This window comes from Triturus cristatus, chromosome 5_1 (assembly GCF_964204655.1).
Source record: "Triturus cristatus chromosome 5_1, aTriCri1.1, whole genome shotgun sequence".
In the NCBI taxonomy this organism is placed as follows: domain Eukaryota; kingdom Metazoa; phylum Chordata; class Amphibia; order Caudata; family Salamandridae; genus Triturus; species Triturus cristatus.
In genome coordinates this window covers 924757771-924775504 of record NC_140587.1, presented here as the reverse complement: position 1 = coordinate 924775504, position 17734 = coordinate 924757771, and the positions used below count along the sequence as shown (strand labels likewise).

The window sequence follows — 17734 nt, the reverse complement described above, 5'->3', positions numbered from 1 at the left end:
ATCTATATTAAATTAATTCATCTACTCATTCTATCAGCTCCTGCTCAAAGGAAATATAGAGATAAACATCAGACAGAAGAAAATGCTTGTAATAAATGAGAGATTTAGTTACTTAGTGTTAGAACTTACAACCATTAATGGATGTTCAAGGCACTTTAACATTAATATATAATTCCACATCTATATCAAATTGATTCAACTAATGATTCTAGCAGCTCTTGCTCCAAAGAGATATACAGATAACAAAGAGACAGAAGAAAAAGCATCTTTTATTTAACACAGAAACTTGGCCTGTACAGGGATCGAACCTGTGACCTTGGCGTTATTAGCACCACGCTCTAACCAACTGAGCTAACAGGCCGCCGCTCGTGCTGGGCTGGGGGACAAGCATATGAAGAATTGCTAATGTCAGTGAACCCCAGATAGTTTGAAAGCTTATTTTCAGCTGTTTACCCATAAGGTATATTTATATATTATCGACATGAAGAAACAAATATCACAAAAAAATCAATACAAATGAGATTTTCAATCTTAGTGTTAAAACTTAGAACCATTAATGTATTTTCCATGTGGTTTAGCAATAAATAACAGTTCATAATCTATATTAAATTAATTCATCTACTCATTCTATCAGCTTCTGCTCAAAGGAAATATAGATTTAAACAAGATACAGAAGAAAATGCATCTATTTCAACATTAAAGCAGCGTTAAGTGTTTGCTTGGAGAGTGGTAGAAAGTATGTTCTTGGCATTTTTAACTTCATGTTCTAACAGAATCAGATAATAGGCTTACTATATTTATAGCATACTACTGAAGAAATAACAGATGATGAAGTGCTACTGATTGTTAACCCGAGATAGATGGAAATCTTATATTCAGCTGTTTACATTCATGGTGTCTTTAAGCATTATCAAAAAATCAAAACTAGACTTTCCTAAATTACTTGTAATAAATGGGAGATTAATTACTTAGTGTTAGAACTTTGAACCATTAATGGGTGTTCAAGGCACTTTAACATTAATATATAATTCCACATCTATATCAAATTGATTCAACTAATGATTCTAGCAGCTCTTGCTCCAAAGAGATATACAGATAACAAAGAGACAGAAGAAAAAGCATCTTTTATTTAACACAGAAACTTGGCTGTACAGGGATCGAACCTGTGACCTTGGCGTTATTAGCACCACGCTCTAACCAACTGAGCTAACAGGCCGCTGTTTGTGCTGGGCTGGGGGACAAGCATATGAAGAATTGCGAATGTCAGTGAACCCCAGATAGTTTGAAAGCTTATTTTCAGCTGTTTACCCATAAGGTATATTTATATATTATCGACATGAAGAAACAAATATCACAAAAAAATCAATACAAATGAGATTTTCAATCTTAGTGTTAAAACTTAGAACCATTAATGTATTTTCCATGTGGTTTAGCAATAAATAACAGTTCATCATCTATATTAAATTAATTCATCTACTCATTCTATCAGCTCCTGCTCAAAGGAAATATAGAGATAAACATCAGACAGAAGAAAATGCTTGTAATAAATGAGAGATTTAGTTACTTAGTGTTAGAACTTTCAACCATTAATGGATGTTCAAGGCACTTTAACATTAATATATAATTCCACATCTATATCAAATTGATTCAACTACTAGCAGCTCTTGCTCCAAAGAGATATACAGTTAACAAAGAGACACAAGAAAAAGCATCTTTTTTTTAACACAGAAACTTGGCCTGTACAGGGATCGAACCTGTGACCTTGGCGTTATTAGCACCACGCTCTAACCAACTGAGCTAACAGGCCGCCGTTCGTGCTGGGCTGGGGGACAAGCATATGAAGAATTGCTAATGTCAGTGAACCCCAGATAGTTTGAAAGCTTATTTTCAGCTGTTTACCCATAAGGTATATTTATATATTATCGACATGAAGAAACAAATATCACAAAAAAATCAATACAAATGAGATTTTCATTCTTAGTGTTAAAACTTAGAACCATTAATGTATGTTCTATGTGGTTTAGCAATAAATAACAGTTCATCATCTATATTAAATTAATTCATCTACTCATTCTATCAGCTCCTGCTCAAAGGAAATATAGAGATAAACATCAGACAGAAGAAAATGCTTGTAATAAATGAGAGATTTAGTTACTTAGTGTTAGAACTTACAACCATTAATGGATGTTCAAGGCACTTTAACATTAATATATAATTCCACATCTATATCAAATTGATTCAACTAATGATTCTAGCAGCTCTTGCTCCAAAGAGATATACAGATAACAAAGAGACAGAAGAAAAAGCATCTTTTATTTAACACAGAAACTTGGCCTGTACAGGGATCGAACCTGTGACCTTGGCGTTATTAGCACCACGCTCTAACCAACTGAGCTAACAGGCCGCCGCTCGTGCTGGGCTGGGGGACAAGCATATGAAGAATTGCTAATGTCAGTGAACCCCAGATAGTTTGAAAGCTTATTTTCAGCTGTTTACCCATAAGGTATATTTATATATTATCGACATGAAGAAACAAATATCACAAAAAAATCAATACAAATGAGATTTTCAATCTTAGTGTTAAAACTTAGAACCATTAATGTATTTTCCATGTGGTTTAGCAATAAATAACAGTTCATAATCTATATTAAATTAATTCATCTACTCATTCTATCAGCTTCTGCTCAAAGGAAATATAGATTTAAACAAGATACAGAAGAAAATGCATCTATTTCAACATTAAAGCAGCGTTAAGTGTTTGCTTGGAGAGTGGTAGAAAGTATGTTCTTGGCATTTTTAACTTCATGTTCTAACAGAATCAGATAATAGGCTTACTATATTTATAGCATACTACTGAAGAAATAACAGATGATGAAGTGCTACTGATTGTTAACCCGAGATAGATGGAAATCTTATATTCAGCTGTTTACATTCATGGTGTCTTTAAGCATTATCAAAAAATCAAAACTAGACTTTCCTAAATTACTTGTAATAAATGGGAGATTAATTACTTAGTGTTAGAACTTTGAACCATTAATGGGTGTTCAAGGCACTTTAACATTAATATATAATTCCACATCTATATCAAATTGATTCAACTAATGATTCTAGCAGCTCTTGCTCCAAAGAGATATACAGATAACAAAGAGACAGAAGAAAAAGCATCTTTTATTTAACACAGAAACTTGGCTGTACAGGGATCGAACCTGTGACCTTGGCGTTATTAGCACCACGCTCTAACCAACTGAGCTAACAGGCCGCTGTTTGTGCTGGGCTGGGGGACAAGCATATGAAGAATTGCGAATGTCAGTGAACCCCAGATAGTTTGAAAGCTTATTTTCAGCTGTTTACCCATAAGGTATATTTATATATTATCGACATGAAGAAACAAATATCACAAAAAAATCAATACAAATGAGATTTTCAATCTTAGTGTTAAAACTTAGAACCATTAATGTATTTTCCATGTGGTTTAGCAATAAATAACAGTTCATCATCTATATTAAATTAATTCATCTACTCATTCTATCAGCTCCTGCTCAAAGGAAATATAGAGATAAACATCAGACAGAAGAAAATGCTTGTAATAAATGAGAGATTTAGTTACTTAGTGTTAGAACTTTCAACCATTAATGGATGTTCAAGGCACTTTAACATTAATATATAATTCCACATCTATATCAAATTGATTCAACTACTAGCAGCTCTTGCTCCAAAGAGATATACAGTTAACAAAGAGACACAAGAAAAAGCATCTTTTTTTTAACACAGAAACTTGGCCTGTACAGGGATCGAACCTGTGACCTTGGCGTTATTAGCACCACGCTCTAACCAACTGAGCTAACAGGCTGCCGTTCGTTCTGTGCTGGGGGACAAGCATATGCAGAACTGCTAATGTCAGTGAACCCCAGATAGTTTGAAAGCTTATTTTCAGCTGTTTACCCATAAAGTATATTTATATATTATCGACATGAAGAAACAAATATCACAAAAAAATCAATACAAATGAGATTTTCATTCTTAGTGTTAAAACTTAGAACCATTAATGTATGTTCTATGTGGTTTAGCAATAAATAACAGTTCATCATCTATATTAAATTAATTCATCTACTCATTCTATCAGCTCCTGCTCAAAGGAAATATAGAGATAAACATCAGACAGAAGAAAATGCTTGTAATAAATGAGAGATTTAGTTACTTAGTGTTAGAACTTACAACCATTAATGGATGTTCAAGGCACTTTAACATTAATATATAATTCCACATCTATATCAAATTGATTCAACTAATGATTCTAGCAGCTCTTGCTCCAAAGAGATATACAGATAACAAAGAGACAGAAGAAAAAGCATCTTTTATTTAACACAGAAACTTGGCCTGTACAGGGATCGAACCTGTGACCTTGGCGTTATTAGCACCACGCTCTAACCAACTGTGCTAACAGGCCGTTGTTCGTGCTGGGCTGGGGGACAAGCATATGAAGAATTGCTAATGTCAGTGAACCGCAGATAGTTTGAAAGCTTATTTTCAGCTGTTTACCCATAAGGTATATTTATATATTATCGACATGAAGAAACAAATATCACAAAAAAATCAATACAAATGAGATGTTCATTCTTAGTGTTAAAACTTAGAACCATTAATGTATGTTCTATGTGGTTTAGCAATAAATAACAGTTCATCATCTATATTAAATTAATTCATCTACTCATTCTATCAGCTCCTGCTCAAAGGAAATATAGAGCTAAACATCAGACAGAAGAAAATGCTTGTAATAAATGAGAGATTTAGTTACTTAGTGTTAGAACTTACAACCATTAATGGATGTTCAAGGCACTTTAACATTAATATGTAATTCCACATCTATATCAAATTGATTCAACTAATGATTCTAGCAGCTCTTGCTCCAAAGAGATATACAGTTAACAAAGAGACACAAGAAAAAGCATCTATTTTTTAACACAGAAACTTGGCCTGTACAGGGATCGAACCTGTGACCTTGGCGTTATTAGCACCACGCTCTAACCAACTGAGCTAACAGGCCGCTGTTTGTGCTGGGCTGGGGGACAAGCATATGAAGAATTGCTAATGTCAGTGAACCCCAGATAGTTTGAAAGCTTATTTTCAGCTGTTTACCCATAAGGTATATTTATATATTATCGACATGAAGAAACAAATATCACAAAAAAATCAATACAAATGAGATTTTCATTCTTAGTGTTAAAACTTAGAACCATTAATGTATGTTCTATGTGGTTTAGCAATAAATAACAGTTCATCATCTATATTAAATTAATTCATCTACTCATTCTATCAGCTCCTGCTCAAAGGAAATATAGAGATAAACATCAGACAGAAGAAAATGCTTGTAATAAATGAGAGATTTAGTTACTTAGTGTTAGAACTTACAACCATTAATGGATGTTCAAGGCACTTTAACATTAATATATAATTCCACATCTATATCAAATTGATTCAACTACTAGCAGCTCTTGCTCCAAAGAGATATACAGTTAACAAAGAGACACAAGAAAAAGCATCTTTTTTTTAACACAGAAACTTGGCCTGTACAGGGATGGAACCTGTGACCTTGGCGTTATTAGCACCACGCTCTAACCAACTGAGCTAACAGGCCGCCGTTCGTGCTGGGCTGGGGGACAAGCATATGCAGAACTGCTAATGTCAGTGAACCCCAGATAGATTGAAAGCTTATTTTCAGCTGTTTACCCATAAGGTATATTTATATATTATCGACATGAAGAAACAAATATCACAAAAAAATCAATACAAATGAGATTTTCATTCTTAGTGTTAAAACTTAGAACCATTAATGTATGTTCTATGTGGTTTAGCAATAAATAACAGTTCATCATCTATATTAAATTAATTCATCTACTCATTCTATCAGCTCCTGCTCAAAGGAAATATAGAGATAAACATCAGACAGAAGAAAATGCTTGTAATAAATGAGAGATTTAGTTACTTAGTGTTAGAACTTACAACCATTAATGGATGTTCAAGGCAGTTTAACATTAATATATAATTCCACATCTATATCAAATTGATTCAACTAATGATTCTAGCAGCTCTTGCTCCAAAGAGATATACAGATAACAAAGAGACAGAAGAAAAAGCATCTTTTATTTAACACAGAAACTTGGCCTGTACAGGGATCGAACCTGTGACCTTGGCGTTATTAGCACCACGCTCTAACCAACTGAGCTAACAGGCCGCCGCTCGTGCTGGGCTGGGGGACAAGCATATGAAGAATTGCTAATGTCAGTGAACCCCAGATAGTTTGAAAGCTTATTTTCAGCTGTTTACCCATAAGGTATATTTATATATTATCGACATGAAGAAACAAATATCACAAAAAAATCAATACAAATGAGATTTTCAATCTTAGTGTTAAAACTTAGAACCATTAATGTATTTTCCATGTGGTTTAGCAATAAATAACAGTTCATAATCTATATTAAATTAATTCATCTACTCATTCTATCAGCTTCTGCTCAAAGGAAATATAGATTTAAACAAGATACAGAAGAAAATGCATCTATTTCAACATTAAAGCAGCGTTAAGTGTTTGCTTGGAGAGTGGTAGAAAGTATGTTCTTGGCATTTTTAACTTCATGTTCTAACAGAATCAGATAATAGGCTTACTATATTTATAGCATACTACTGAAGAAATAACAGATGATGAAGTGCTACTGATTGTTAACCCGAGATAGATGGAAATCTTATATTCAGCTGTTTACATTCATGGTGTCTTTAAGCATTATCAAAAAATCAAAACTAGACTTTCCTAAATTACTTGTAATAAATGGGAGATTAATTACTTAGTGTTAGAACTTTGAACCATTAATGGATGTTCAAGGCACTTTAACATTAATATATAATTCCACATCTATATCAAATTGATTCAACTAATGATTCTAGCAGCTCTTGCTCCAAAGAGATATACAGATAACAAAGAGACAGAAGAAAAAGCATCTTTTATTTAACACAGAAACTTGGCATGTACAGGGATCGAACCAGTGACCTTGGCGTTATTAGCACCACGCTCTAACCAACTGTGCTAACAGGCCGCCGTTTGTGCTGGGCTGGGGGACAAGCATATGAAGAATTGCTAATGTCAGTGAACCCCAGATAGTTTGAAAGCTTATTTTCAGCTGTTTACCCATAAGGTATATTTATATATTATCGACATGAAGAAACAAATATCACAAAAAAATCAATACAAATGAGATTTTCATTCTTAGTGTTAAAACTTAGAACCATTAATGTATGTTCTATGTGGTTTAGCAATAAATAACAGTTCATCATCTATATTAAATTAATTCATCTACTCATTCTATCAGCTCCTGCTCAAAGGAAATATAGAGCTAAACATCAGAAAGAAGAAAATGCTTGTAATAAATGAGAGATTTAGTTACTTAGTGTTAGAACTTACAACCATTAATGGATGTTCAAGGCACTTTAACATTAATATATAATTCCACATCTATATCAAATTGATTCAACTAATGATTCTAGCAGCTCTTGCTCCAAAGAGATATACAGTTAACAAAGAGACACAAGAAAAAGCATCTTTTTTTTAACACAGAAACTTGGCCTGTACAGGGATCGAACCTGTGAGCTTGGCGTTATTAGCACCACGCTCTAACCAACTGAGCTAACAGGCCGCTGTTTGTGCTGGGCTGGGGGACAAGCATATGAAGAATTGCTAATGTCAGTGAACCCCAGATAGTTTGAAAGCTTATTTTCAGCTGTTTACCCATAAGGTATATTTATATATTATCGACATGAAGAAACAAATATCACAAAAAAATCAATACAAATGAGATTTTCATTCTTAGTGTTAAAACTTAGAACCATTAATGTATGTTCTATGTGGTTTAGCAATAAATAACAGTTCATCATCTATATTAAATTAATTCATCTACTCATTCTATCAGCTCCTGCTCAAAGGAAATATAGAGATAAACATCAGACAGAAGAAAATGCTTGTAATAAATGAGAGATTTAGTTACTTAGTGTTAGAACTTACAACCATTAATGGATGTTCAAGGCACTTTAACATTAATATATAATTCCACATCTATATCAAATTGATTCAACTAATGATTCTAGCAGCTCTTGCTCCAAAGAGATATACAGTTATCAAAGAGACACAAGAAAAAGCATCTTTTTTTTAACACAGAAACTTGGCCTGTACAGGGATCGAACCTGTGACCTTGGCGTTATTAGCACCACGCTCTAACCAACTGAGCTAACAGGCCGCTGTTCGTGCTGGGCTGGGGGACAAGCATATGAAGAATTGCCAATGTCAGTGAACCCCAGATAGTTTGAAAGCTTATTTTCAGCTGTTTACCCATAAGGTATATGTATATATTATCGACATGAAGAAACAAATATCACAAAAAAATCAATACAAATGAGATTTTCATTCTTAGTGTTAAAACTTAGAACCATTAATGTATTTTCTATGTGGTTTAGCAATAAATAACAGTTTATCATCTATATTAAATTAATTCATCTACTCATTCTATCAGCTTCTGCTCAAAGGAAATATAGAGATAAACATCAGACAGAAGAAAATGCTTGTAATAAATGAGAGATTTAGTTACTTAGTGTTAGAACTTACAACCATTAATGGATGTTCAAGGCACTTTAACATTAATATATAATTCCACATCTATATCAAATTGATTCAACTAATGATTCTAGCAGCTCTTGCTCCAAAGAGATATACAGATAACAAAGAGACAGAAGAAAAAGCATCTTTTATTTAACACAGAAACTTGGCCTGTACAGGGATCGAACCTGTGACCTTGGCGTTATTAGCACCACGCTCTAACCAACTGAGCTAACAGGCCGCTGTTCGTGCTGGGCTGGGGGACAAGCATATGAAGAAGTGGTAATGTCAGTGAACCCCAGATAGTTTGAAAGCTTATTTTCAGCTGTTTACCCATAAGGTATATTTATATATTATCGACATGAAGAAACAAATATCACAAAAAAATCAATACAAATGAGATTTTCATTCTTAGTGTTAAAACTTAGAACCATTAATGTATTTTCCATGTGGTTTAGTAATAAATAACAGTTCATCATCTATTTCAAATTAATTCATCTACTCATTCTATCAGCTTCTGCTCAAAGGAAATATAGATTTAAACAAGATACAGAAGAAAATGCATTTATTTCAACATTAAAGCAGCGTTAAGTGTTTGCTTGGAGAGTGGTAGAAAGTATGTTCTTGGCATTTTTAACTTCATGTTCTAACAGAATCAGATAATAGGCTTACTATTTTTATAGCATACTAGTGAAGAAATAACAGATGATGAAGTGCTACTGATTGTTAACCAGAGATAGATGGAAATCTTATATTCAGCTGTTTACATTCATGGTGTCTTTAAGCATTATCAAAAAATCAAAACTAGACTTTCCTAAATTACTTGTAATAAATGGGAGATGAATTACTTAGTGTTAGAACTTTGAACCATTAATGGATGTTCAAGGCACTTTAACATTAATATATAATTCCACATCTATATCACATTGATTCAACTAATCATTCTAGCAGCTCTTGCTCCAAAGAGATATACAGATAACAAAGAGACACAAGAAAAAGCATCTTTTATTGAACACAGAAACTTGGCCTGTACAGGGATCGAACCTGTGACCTTGGCGTTATTAGCACCACGCTCTAACCAACTGAGCTAACAGGCCGCCGTTCGTGCTGGGCTGGGGGACAAGCATATGAAGAATTGCTAATGTCAGTGAACCCCAGATAGTTTGAAAGCTTATTTTCAGCTCTTTACCCATAAGGTATATTTATATATTATCGACATGAAGAAACAAATATCACAAAAAAATCAATACAAATGAGATTTTCAATCATAGTGTTAAAACTTAGAACCATTAATGTATTTTCCATGTGGTTTAGCAATAAATAACAGTTCATCATCTATATTAAATTAATTCATCTACTCATTCTATCAGCTCCTGCTCAAAGGAAATATAGAGATAAACATCAGACAGAAGAAAATGCTTGTAATAAATGAGAGATTTAGTTACTTAGTGTTAGAACTTACAACCATTAATGGATGTTCAAGGCACTTTAACATTAATATATAATTCCACATCTATATCAAATTGATTCAACTACTAGCAGCTCTTGCTCCAAAGAGATATACAGTTAACAAAGAGACACAAGAAAAAGCATCTTTTTTTTAACACAGAAACTTGGCCTGTACAGGGATCGAACCTGTGACCTTGGCGTTATTAGCACCACGCTCTAACCAACTGAGCTAACAGGCCGCCGTTCGTGCTGTGCTGGGGGACAAGCATATGCAGAACTGCTAATGTCAGTGAACCCCAGATAGATTGAAAGCTTATTTTCAGCTGTTTACCCATAAGGTATATTTATATATTATCGACATGAAGAAACAAATATCACAAAAAAATCAATACAAATGAGATTTTCATTCTTAGTGTTAAAACTTAGAACCATTAATGTATGTTCTATGTGGTTTAGCAATAAATAACAGTTCATCATCTATATTAAATTAATTCATCTACTCATTCTATCAGCTCCTGCTCAAAGGAAATATAGAGATAAACATCAGACAGAAGAAAATGCTTGTAATAAATGAGAGATTTAGTTACTTAGTGTTAGAACTTACAACCATTAATGGATGTTCAAGGCACTTTAACATTAATATATAATTCCACATCTATATCAAATTGATTCAACTAATGATTCTAGCAGCTCTTGCTCCAAAGAGATATACAGATAACAAAGAGACAGAAGAAAAAGCATCTTTTATTTAACACAGAAACTTGGCCTGTACAGGGATCGAACCTGTGACCTTGGCGTTATTAGCACCACGCTCTAACCAACTGAGCTAACAGGCCGCCGCTCGTGCTGGGCTGGGGGACAAGCATATGAAGAATTGCTAATGTCAGTGAACCCCAGATAGTTTGAAAGCTTATTTTCAGCTGTTTACCCATAAGGTATATTTATATATTATCGACATGAAGAAACAAATATCACAAAAAAATCAATACAAATGAGATTTTCAATCTTAGTGTTAAAACTTAGAACCATTAATGTATTTTCCATGTGGTTTAGCAATAAATAACAGTTCATAATCTATATTAAATTAATTCATCTTCTCATTCTATCAGCTTCTGCTCAAAGGAAATATAGATTTAAACAAGATACAGAAGAAAATGCATCTATTTCAACATTAAAGCAGCGTTAAGTGTTTGCTTGGAGAGTGGTAGAAAGTATGTTCTTGGCATTTTTAACTTCATGTTCTAACAGAATCAGATAATAGGCTTACTATATTTATAGCATACTACTGAAGAAATAACAGATGATGAAGTGCTACTGATTGTTAACCCGAGATAGATGGAAATCTTATATTCAGCTGTTTACATTCATGGTGTCTTTAAGCATTATCAAAAAATCAAAACTAGACTTTCCTAAATTACTTGTAATAAATGGGAGATTAATTACTTAGTGTTAGAACTTTGAACCATTAATGGATGTTCAAGGCACTTTAACATTAATATATAATTCCACATCTATATCAAATTGATTCAACTACTAGCAGCTCTTGCTCCAAAGAGATATACAGTTAACAAAGAGACACAAGAAAAAGCATCTTTTTTTTAACACAGAGACTTGGCCTGTACAGGGATCGAACCTGTGACCTTGGCGTTATTAGCACCACGCTCTAACCAACTGAGCTAACAGGCCGCCGTTCGTGCTGTGCTGGGGGACAAGCATATGCAGAACTGCTAATGTCAGTGAACCCCAGATAGTTTGAAAGCTTATTTTCAGCTGTTTACCCATAAGGTATATTTATATATTATCGACATGAAGAAACAAATATCACAAAAAAATCAATACAAATGAGATTTTCATTCTTAGTGTTAAAACTTAGAACCATTAATGTATGTTCTATGTGGTTTAGCAATAAATAACAGTTCATCATCTATATTAAATTAATTCATCTACTTATTCTATCAGCTCCTGCTCAAAGGAAATATAGAGATAAACATCAGACAGAAGAAAATGCTTGGAATAAATGAGAGATTTAGTTACTTAGTGTTAGAACTTACAACCATTAATGGATGTTCAAGGCACTTTAACATTAATATATAATTCCACATCTATATCAAATTGATTCAACTAATGATTCTAGCAGCTCTTGCTCCAAAGAGATATACAGATAATAAAGAGACAGAAGAAAAAGCATCTTTTATTTAACACAGAAACTTGGCCTGTACAGGGATCGAACCTGTGACCTTGGCGTTATTAGCACCACGCTCTAACCAACTGAGCTAACAGGCCGCCGCTCGTGCTGGGCTGGGGGACAAGCATATGAAGAATTGCTAATGTCAGTGAACCCCAGATAGTTTGAAAGCTTATTTTCAGCTGTTTACCCATAAGGTATATTTATATATTATCGACATGAAGAAACAAATATCACAAAAAAATCAATACAAATGAGATTTTCAATCTTAGTGTTAAAACTTAGAACCATTAATGTATTTTCCATGTGGTTTAGCAATAAATAACAGTTCATAATCTATATTAAATTAATTCATCTACTCATTCTATCAGCTTCTGCTCAAAGGAAATATAGATTTAAACAAGATACAGAAGAAAATGCATCTATTTCAACATTAAAGCAGCGTTAAGTGTTTGCTTGGAGAGTGGTAGAAAGTATGTTCTTGGCATTTTTAACTTCATGTTCTAACAGAATCAGATAATAGGCTTACTATATTTATAGCATACTACTGAAGAAATAACAGATGATGAAGTGCTACTGATTGTTAACTCGAGATAGATGGAAATCTTATATTCAGCTGTTTACATTCATGGTGTCTTTAAGCATTATCAAAAAATCAAAACTAGACTTTCCTAAATTACTTGTAATAAATGGGAGATTAATTACTTAGTGTTAGAACTTTGAACCATTAATGGATGTTCAAGGCACTTTAACATTAATATATAATTCCACATCTATATCAAATTGATTCAACTAATGATTCTAGCAGCTCTTGCTCCAAAGAGATATACAGATAACAAAGAGACAGAAGAAAAAGCATCTTTTATTTAACACAGAAACTTGGCCTGTACAGGGATCGAACCTGTGACCTTGGCGTTATTAGCACCACGCTCTAGCCAACTGTGCTAACAGGCCGTTGTTCGTGCTGGGCTGGGGGACAAGCATATGAAGAATTGCTAATGTCAGTGAACCGCAGATAGTTTGAAAGCTTATTTTCAGCTGTTTACCCATAAGGTATATTTATATATTATCGACATGAAGAAACAAATATCACAAAAAAATCAATACAAATGAGATTTTCATTCTTAGTGTTAAAACTTAGAACCATTAATGTATGTTCTATGTGGTTTAGCAATAAATAACAGTTCATCATCTATATTAAATTAATTCATCTACTCATTCTATCAGCTCCTGCTCAAAGGAAATATAGAGATAAACATCAGACAGAAGAAAATGCTTGTAATAAATGAGAGATTTAGTTACTTAGTGTTAGAACTTACAACCATTAATGGATGTTCAAGGCACTTTAACATTAATATATAATTCCACATCTATATCAAATTGATTCAACTAATGATTCTAGCAGCTCTTGCTCCAAAGAGATATACAGTTAACAAAGAGACACAAGAAAAAGCATCTTTTTTTTAACACAGAAACTTGGCCTGTACAGGGATCGAACCTGTGAGCTTGGCGTTATTAGCACCACGCTCTAACCAACTGAGCTAACAGGCCGCTGTTTGTGCTGGGCTGGGGGACAAGCATATGAAGAATTGCTAATGTCAGTGAACCCCAGATAGTTTGAAAGCTTATTTTCAGCTGTTTACCCATAAGGTATATTTATATATTATCGACATGAAGAAACAAATATCACAAAAAAATCAATACAAATGAGATTTTCATTCTTAGTGTTAAAACTTAGAACCATTAATGTATGTTCTATGTGGTTTAGCAATAAATAACAGTTCATCATCTATATTAAATTAATTCATCTACTCATTCTATCAGCTCCTGCTCAAAGGAAATATAGAGATAAACATCAGACAGAAGAAAATGCTTGTAATAAATGAGAGATTTAGTTACTTAGTGTTAGAACTTACAACCATTAATGGATGTTCAAGGCACTTTAACATTAATATATAATTCCACATCTATATCAAATTGATTCAACTAATGATTCTAGCAGCTCTTGCTCCAAAGAGATATACAGTTAACAAAGAGACACAAGAAAAAGCATCTTTTATTTAACACAGAAACTTGGCCTGTACAGGGATCGAACCTGTGACCTTGGCGTTATTAGCACCACGCTCTAACCAACTGAGCTAACAGGCCGCTGTTCGTGCTGGGCTGGGGGACAAGCATATGAAGAACTGCTAATGTCAGTGAACCCCAGATAGTTTGAAAGCTTATTTTCAGCTGTTTACCCATAAGGTATATTTATATATTATCGACATGAAGAAACAAATATCACAAAAAAATCAATACAAATGAGATTTTCATTCTTAGTGTTAAAACTTAGAACCATTAATGTATTTTCCATGTGGTTTAGCAATAAATAACAGTTCATCATCTATATTAAATTAATTCATCTACTCATTCTATCAGCTTCTGCTCAAAGGAAATATAGATTTAAACAAGATACAGAAGAAAATGCATTTATTTCAACATTAAAGCAGCGTTAAGTGTTTGCTTGGAGAGTGGTAGAAAGTATGTTCTTGGCATTTTTAACTTCATGTTCTAACAGAATCAGATAATAGGCTTACTATATTTATAGCATACTACTGAAGAAATAACAGATGATGAAGTGCTACTGATTGTTAACCCGAGATAGATGGAAATCTTATATTCAGCTGTTTACATTCATGGTGTCTTTAAGCATTATCAAAAAATCAAAACTAGACTTTCCTAAATTACTTGTAATAAATGGGAGATTAATTACTTAGTGTTAGAACTTTGAACCATTAATGGATGTTCAAGGCACTTTAACATTGATATATAATTCCACATCTATATCAAATTGATTCAACTAATCATTCTAGCAGCTCTTGCTCCAAAGAGATATACAGTTAACAAAGAGACACAAGAAAAAGCATCTTTTTTTTAACACAGAAACTTGGCCTGTACAGGGATCGAACCTGTGACCTTGGCGTTATTAGCACCACGCTCTAACCAACTGAGCTAACAGGCCGCTGTTTGTGCTGGGCTGGGGGACAAGCATATGAAGAATTGCCAATGTCAGTGAACCCCAGATAGTTTGAAAGCTTATTTTCAGCTGTTTACCCATAAGGTATATTTATATATTATCGACATGAAGAAACAAATATCACAAAAAAATCAATACAAATGAGATTTTCATTCTTAGTGTTAAAACTTAGAACCATTAATGTATGTTCTATGTGGTTTAGCAATAAATAACAGTTCATCATCTATATTAAATTAATTCATCTACTCATTCTATCAGCTCCTGCTCAAAGGAAATATAGAGATAAACATCAGACAGAAGAAAATGCTTGTAATAAATGAGAGATTTAGTTACTTAGTGTTAGAACTTACAACCATTAATGGATGTTCAAGGCACTTTAACATTAATATATAATTCCACATCTATATCAAATTGATTCAACTAATGATTCTAGCAGCTCTTGCTCCAAAGAGATATACAGTTATCAAAGAGACACAAGAAAAAGCATCTTTTTTTTAACACAGAAACTTGGCCTGTACAGGGATCGAACCTGTGACCTTGGCGTTATTAGCACCACGCTCTAACCAACTGAGCTAACAGGCCGCTGTTCGTGCAGGGCTGGGGGACAAGCATATGAAGAATTGCCAATGTCAGTGAACCCCAGATAGTTTGAAAGCTTATTTTCAGCTGTTTACCCATAAGGTATATTTATATATTATCGACATGAAGAAACAAATATCACAAAAAAATCAATACAAATGAGATTTTCATTCTTAGTGTTAAAACTTAGAACCCTTAATGTATGTTCTATGTGGTTTAGCAATAAATACCAGTTCATCATCTATATTAAATTAATTCATCTACTCATTCTATCAGCTCCTGCTCAAAGGAAATATAGAGATAAACATCAGACAGAAGAAAATGCTTGTAATAAATGAGAGATTTAGTTACTTAGTGTTAGAACTTACAACCATTAATGGATGTTCAAGGCACTTTAACATTAATATATAATTCCACATCTATATCAAATTGATTCAACTAATGATTCTAGCAGCTCTTGCTCCAAAGAGATATACAGTTAACAAAGAGACACAAGAAAAAGCATCTTTTTTTTAACACAGAAACTTGGCCTGTACAGGGATCGAACCTGTGACCTTGGCGTTATTAGCACCACGCTCTAACCAACTGAGCTAACAGGCCGCCGTTCGTGCTGGGCTGGGGGACAAGCATATGAAGAATTGCTAATGTCAGTGAACCCCAGATAGTTTGAAAGCTTATTTTCAGCTGTTTACCCATAAGGTATATTTATATATTATCGACATGAAGAAACAAATATCACAAAAAAATCAATACAAATGAGATTTTCATTCTTAGTGTTAAAACTTAGAACCATTAATGTATTTTCTATGTGGTTTAGCAATAAATAACAGTTTATCATCTATATTAAATTAATTCATCTACTCATTCTATCAGCTTCTGCTCAAAGGAAATATAGAGATAAACATCAGACAGAAGAAAATGCTTGTAATAAATGAGAGATTTAGTTACTTAGTGTTAGAACTTACAACCATTAATGGATGTTCAAGGCACTTTAACATTAATATATAATTCCACATCTATATCAAATTGATTCAACTAATGATTCTAGCAGCTCTTGCTCCAAAGAGATATACAGATAACAAAGAGACAGAAGAAAAAGCATCTTTTATTTAACACAGAAACTTGGCCTGTACAGGGATCGAACCTGTGACCTTGGCGTTATTAGCACCACGCTCTAACCAACTGAGCTAACAGGCCGCTGTTCGTGCTGGGCTGGGGGACAAGCATATGAAGAACTGCTAATGTCAGTGAACCCCAGATAGTTTGAAAGCTTATTTTCAGCTGTTTACCCATAAGGTATATTTATATATTATCGACATGAAGAAACAAATATCACAAAAAAATCAATACAAATGAGATTTTCATTCTTAGTGTTAAAACTTAGAACCATTAATGTATTTTCCATGTGGTTTAGCAATAAATAACAGTTCATCATCTATATTAAATTAATTCATCTACTCATTCTATCAGCTTCTGCTCAAAGGAAATATAGATTTAAACAAGATACAGAAGAAAATGCATTTATTTCAACATTAAAGCAGCGTTAAGTGTTTGCTTGGAGAGTGGTAGAAAGTATGTTCTTGGCATTTTTAACTTCATGTTCTAACAGAATCAGATAATAGGCTTACTATATTTATAGCATACTACTGAAGAAATAACAGATGATGAAGTGCTACTGATTGTTAATCCGAGATAGATGGAAATCTTATATTCAGCTGTTTACATTCATGGTGTCTTTAAGCATTATCAAAAAATCAAAACTAGACTTTCCTAAATTACTTGTAATAAATGGCAGATTAATTACTTAGTGTTAGAACTTTGAACCATTAATGGATGTTCAAGGCACTTTAACATTAATATATAA

The 17734-nt window shown here is 33.3% G+C and overlaps 17 non-coding genes across 17 annotated transcripts; all 17 read right to left on the bottom strand.

Moving 5' to 3' along the window:
- Window positions 1-287: 287 nt before the first annotated feature.
- TRNAI-AAU (transfer RNA isoleucine (anticodon AAU)) lies at window positions 288-361 on the bottom strand. The gene has a single exon. It is a non-coding gene; the product is annotated as a tRNA-Ile (tRNA).
- A 1372-nt stretch (window positions 362-1733) lies between these two features.
- Window positions 1734-1807, bottom strand: TRNAI-AAU (transfer RNA isoleucine (anticodon AAU)). Its single transcript has one exon. It is a non-coding gene; the product is annotated as a tRNA-Ile (tRNA).
- A 523-nt stretch (window positions 1808-2330) lies between these two features.
- Window positions 2331-2404, bottom strand: TRNAI-AAU (transfer RNA isoleucine (anticodon AAU)). The gene has a single exon. It is a non-coding gene; the product is annotated as a tRNA-Ile (tRNA).
- A 2566-nt stretch (window positions 2405-4970) lies between these two features.
- TRNAI-AAU (transfer RNA isoleucine (anticodon AAU)) lies at window positions 4971-5044 on the bottom strand. The gene has a single exon. It is a non-coding gene; the product is annotated as a tRNA-Ile (tRNA).
- A 1114-nt stretch (window positions 5045-6158) lies between these two features.
- On the bottom strand, window positions 6159-6232 carry TRNAI-AAU (transfer RNA isoleucine (anticodon AAU)). Its single transcript has one exon. It is a non-coding gene; the product is annotated as a tRNA-Ile (tRNA).
- Window positions 6233-8208: 1976 nt separating this feature from the next.
- On the bottom strand, window positions 8209-8282 carry TRNAI-AAU (transfer RNA isoleucine (anticodon AAU)). Its single transcript has one exon. It is a non-coding gene; the product is annotated as a tRNA-Ile (tRNA).
- A 523-nt stretch (window positions 8283-8805) lies between these two features.
- On the bottom strand, window positions 8806-8879 carry TRNAI-AAU (transfer RNA isoleucine (anticodon AAU)). Its single transcript has one exon. It is a non-coding gene; the product is annotated as a tRNA-Ile (tRNA).
- Window positions 8880-9661: 782 nt separating this feature from the next.
- On the bottom strand, window positions 9662-9735 carry TRNAI-AAU (transfer RNA isoleucine (anticodon AAU)). The gene has a single exon. It is a non-coding gene; the product is annotated as a tRNA-Ile (tRNA).
- A 517-nt stretch (window positions 9736-10252) lies between these two features.
- On the bottom strand, window positions 10253-10326 carry TRNAI-AAU (transfer RNA isoleucine (anticodon AAU)). The gene has a single exon. It is a non-coding gene; the product is annotated as a tRNA-Ile (tRNA).
- A 523-nt stretch (window positions 10327-10849) lies between these two features.
- TRNAI-AAU (transfer RNA isoleucine (anticodon AAU)) lies at window positions 10850-10923 on the bottom strand. The gene has a single exon. It is a non-coding gene; the product is annotated as a tRNA-Ile (tRNA).
- A 776-nt stretch (window positions 10924-11699) lies between these two features.
- On the bottom strand, window positions 11700-11773 carry TRNAI-AAU (transfer RNA isoleucine (anticodon AAU)). The gene has a single exon. It is a non-coding gene; the product is annotated as a tRNA-Ile (tRNA).
- A 523-nt stretch (window positions 11774-12296) lies between these two features.
- TRNAI-AAU (transfer RNA isoleucine (anticodon AAU)) lies at window positions 12297-12370 on the bottom strand. The gene has a single exon. It is a non-coding gene; the product is annotated as a tRNA-Ile (tRNA).
- Window positions 12371-14346: 1976 nt separating this feature from the next.
- TRNAI-AAU (transfer RNA isoleucine (anticodon AAU)) lies at window positions 14347-14420 on the bottom strand. Its single transcript has one exon. It is a non-coding gene; the product is annotated as a tRNA-Ile (tRNA).
- Window positions 14421-15202: 782 nt separating this feature from the next.
- TRNAI-AAU (transfer RNA isoleucine (anticodon AAU)) lies at window positions 15203-15276 on the bottom strand. Its single transcript has one exon. It is a non-coding gene; the product is annotated as a tRNA-Ile (tRNA).
- Window positions 15277-15799: 523 nt separating this feature from the next.
- On the bottom strand, window positions 15800-15873 carry TRNAI-AAU (transfer RNA isoleucine (anticodon AAU)). The gene has a single exon. It is a non-coding gene; the product is annotated as a tRNA-Ile (tRNA).
- A 523-nt stretch (window positions 15874-16396) lies between these two features.
- TRNAI-AAU (transfer RNA isoleucine (anticodon AAU)) lies at window positions 16397-16470 on the bottom strand. Its single transcript has one exon. It is a non-coding gene; the product is annotated as a tRNA-Ile (tRNA).
- Window positions 16471-16993: 523 nt separating this feature from the next.
- On the bottom strand, window positions 16994-17067 carry TRNAI-AAU (transfer RNA isoleucine (anticodon AAU)). The gene has a single exon. It is a non-coding gene; the product is annotated as a tRNA-Ile (tRNA).
- Window positions 17068-17734: the final 667 nt, after the last annotated feature.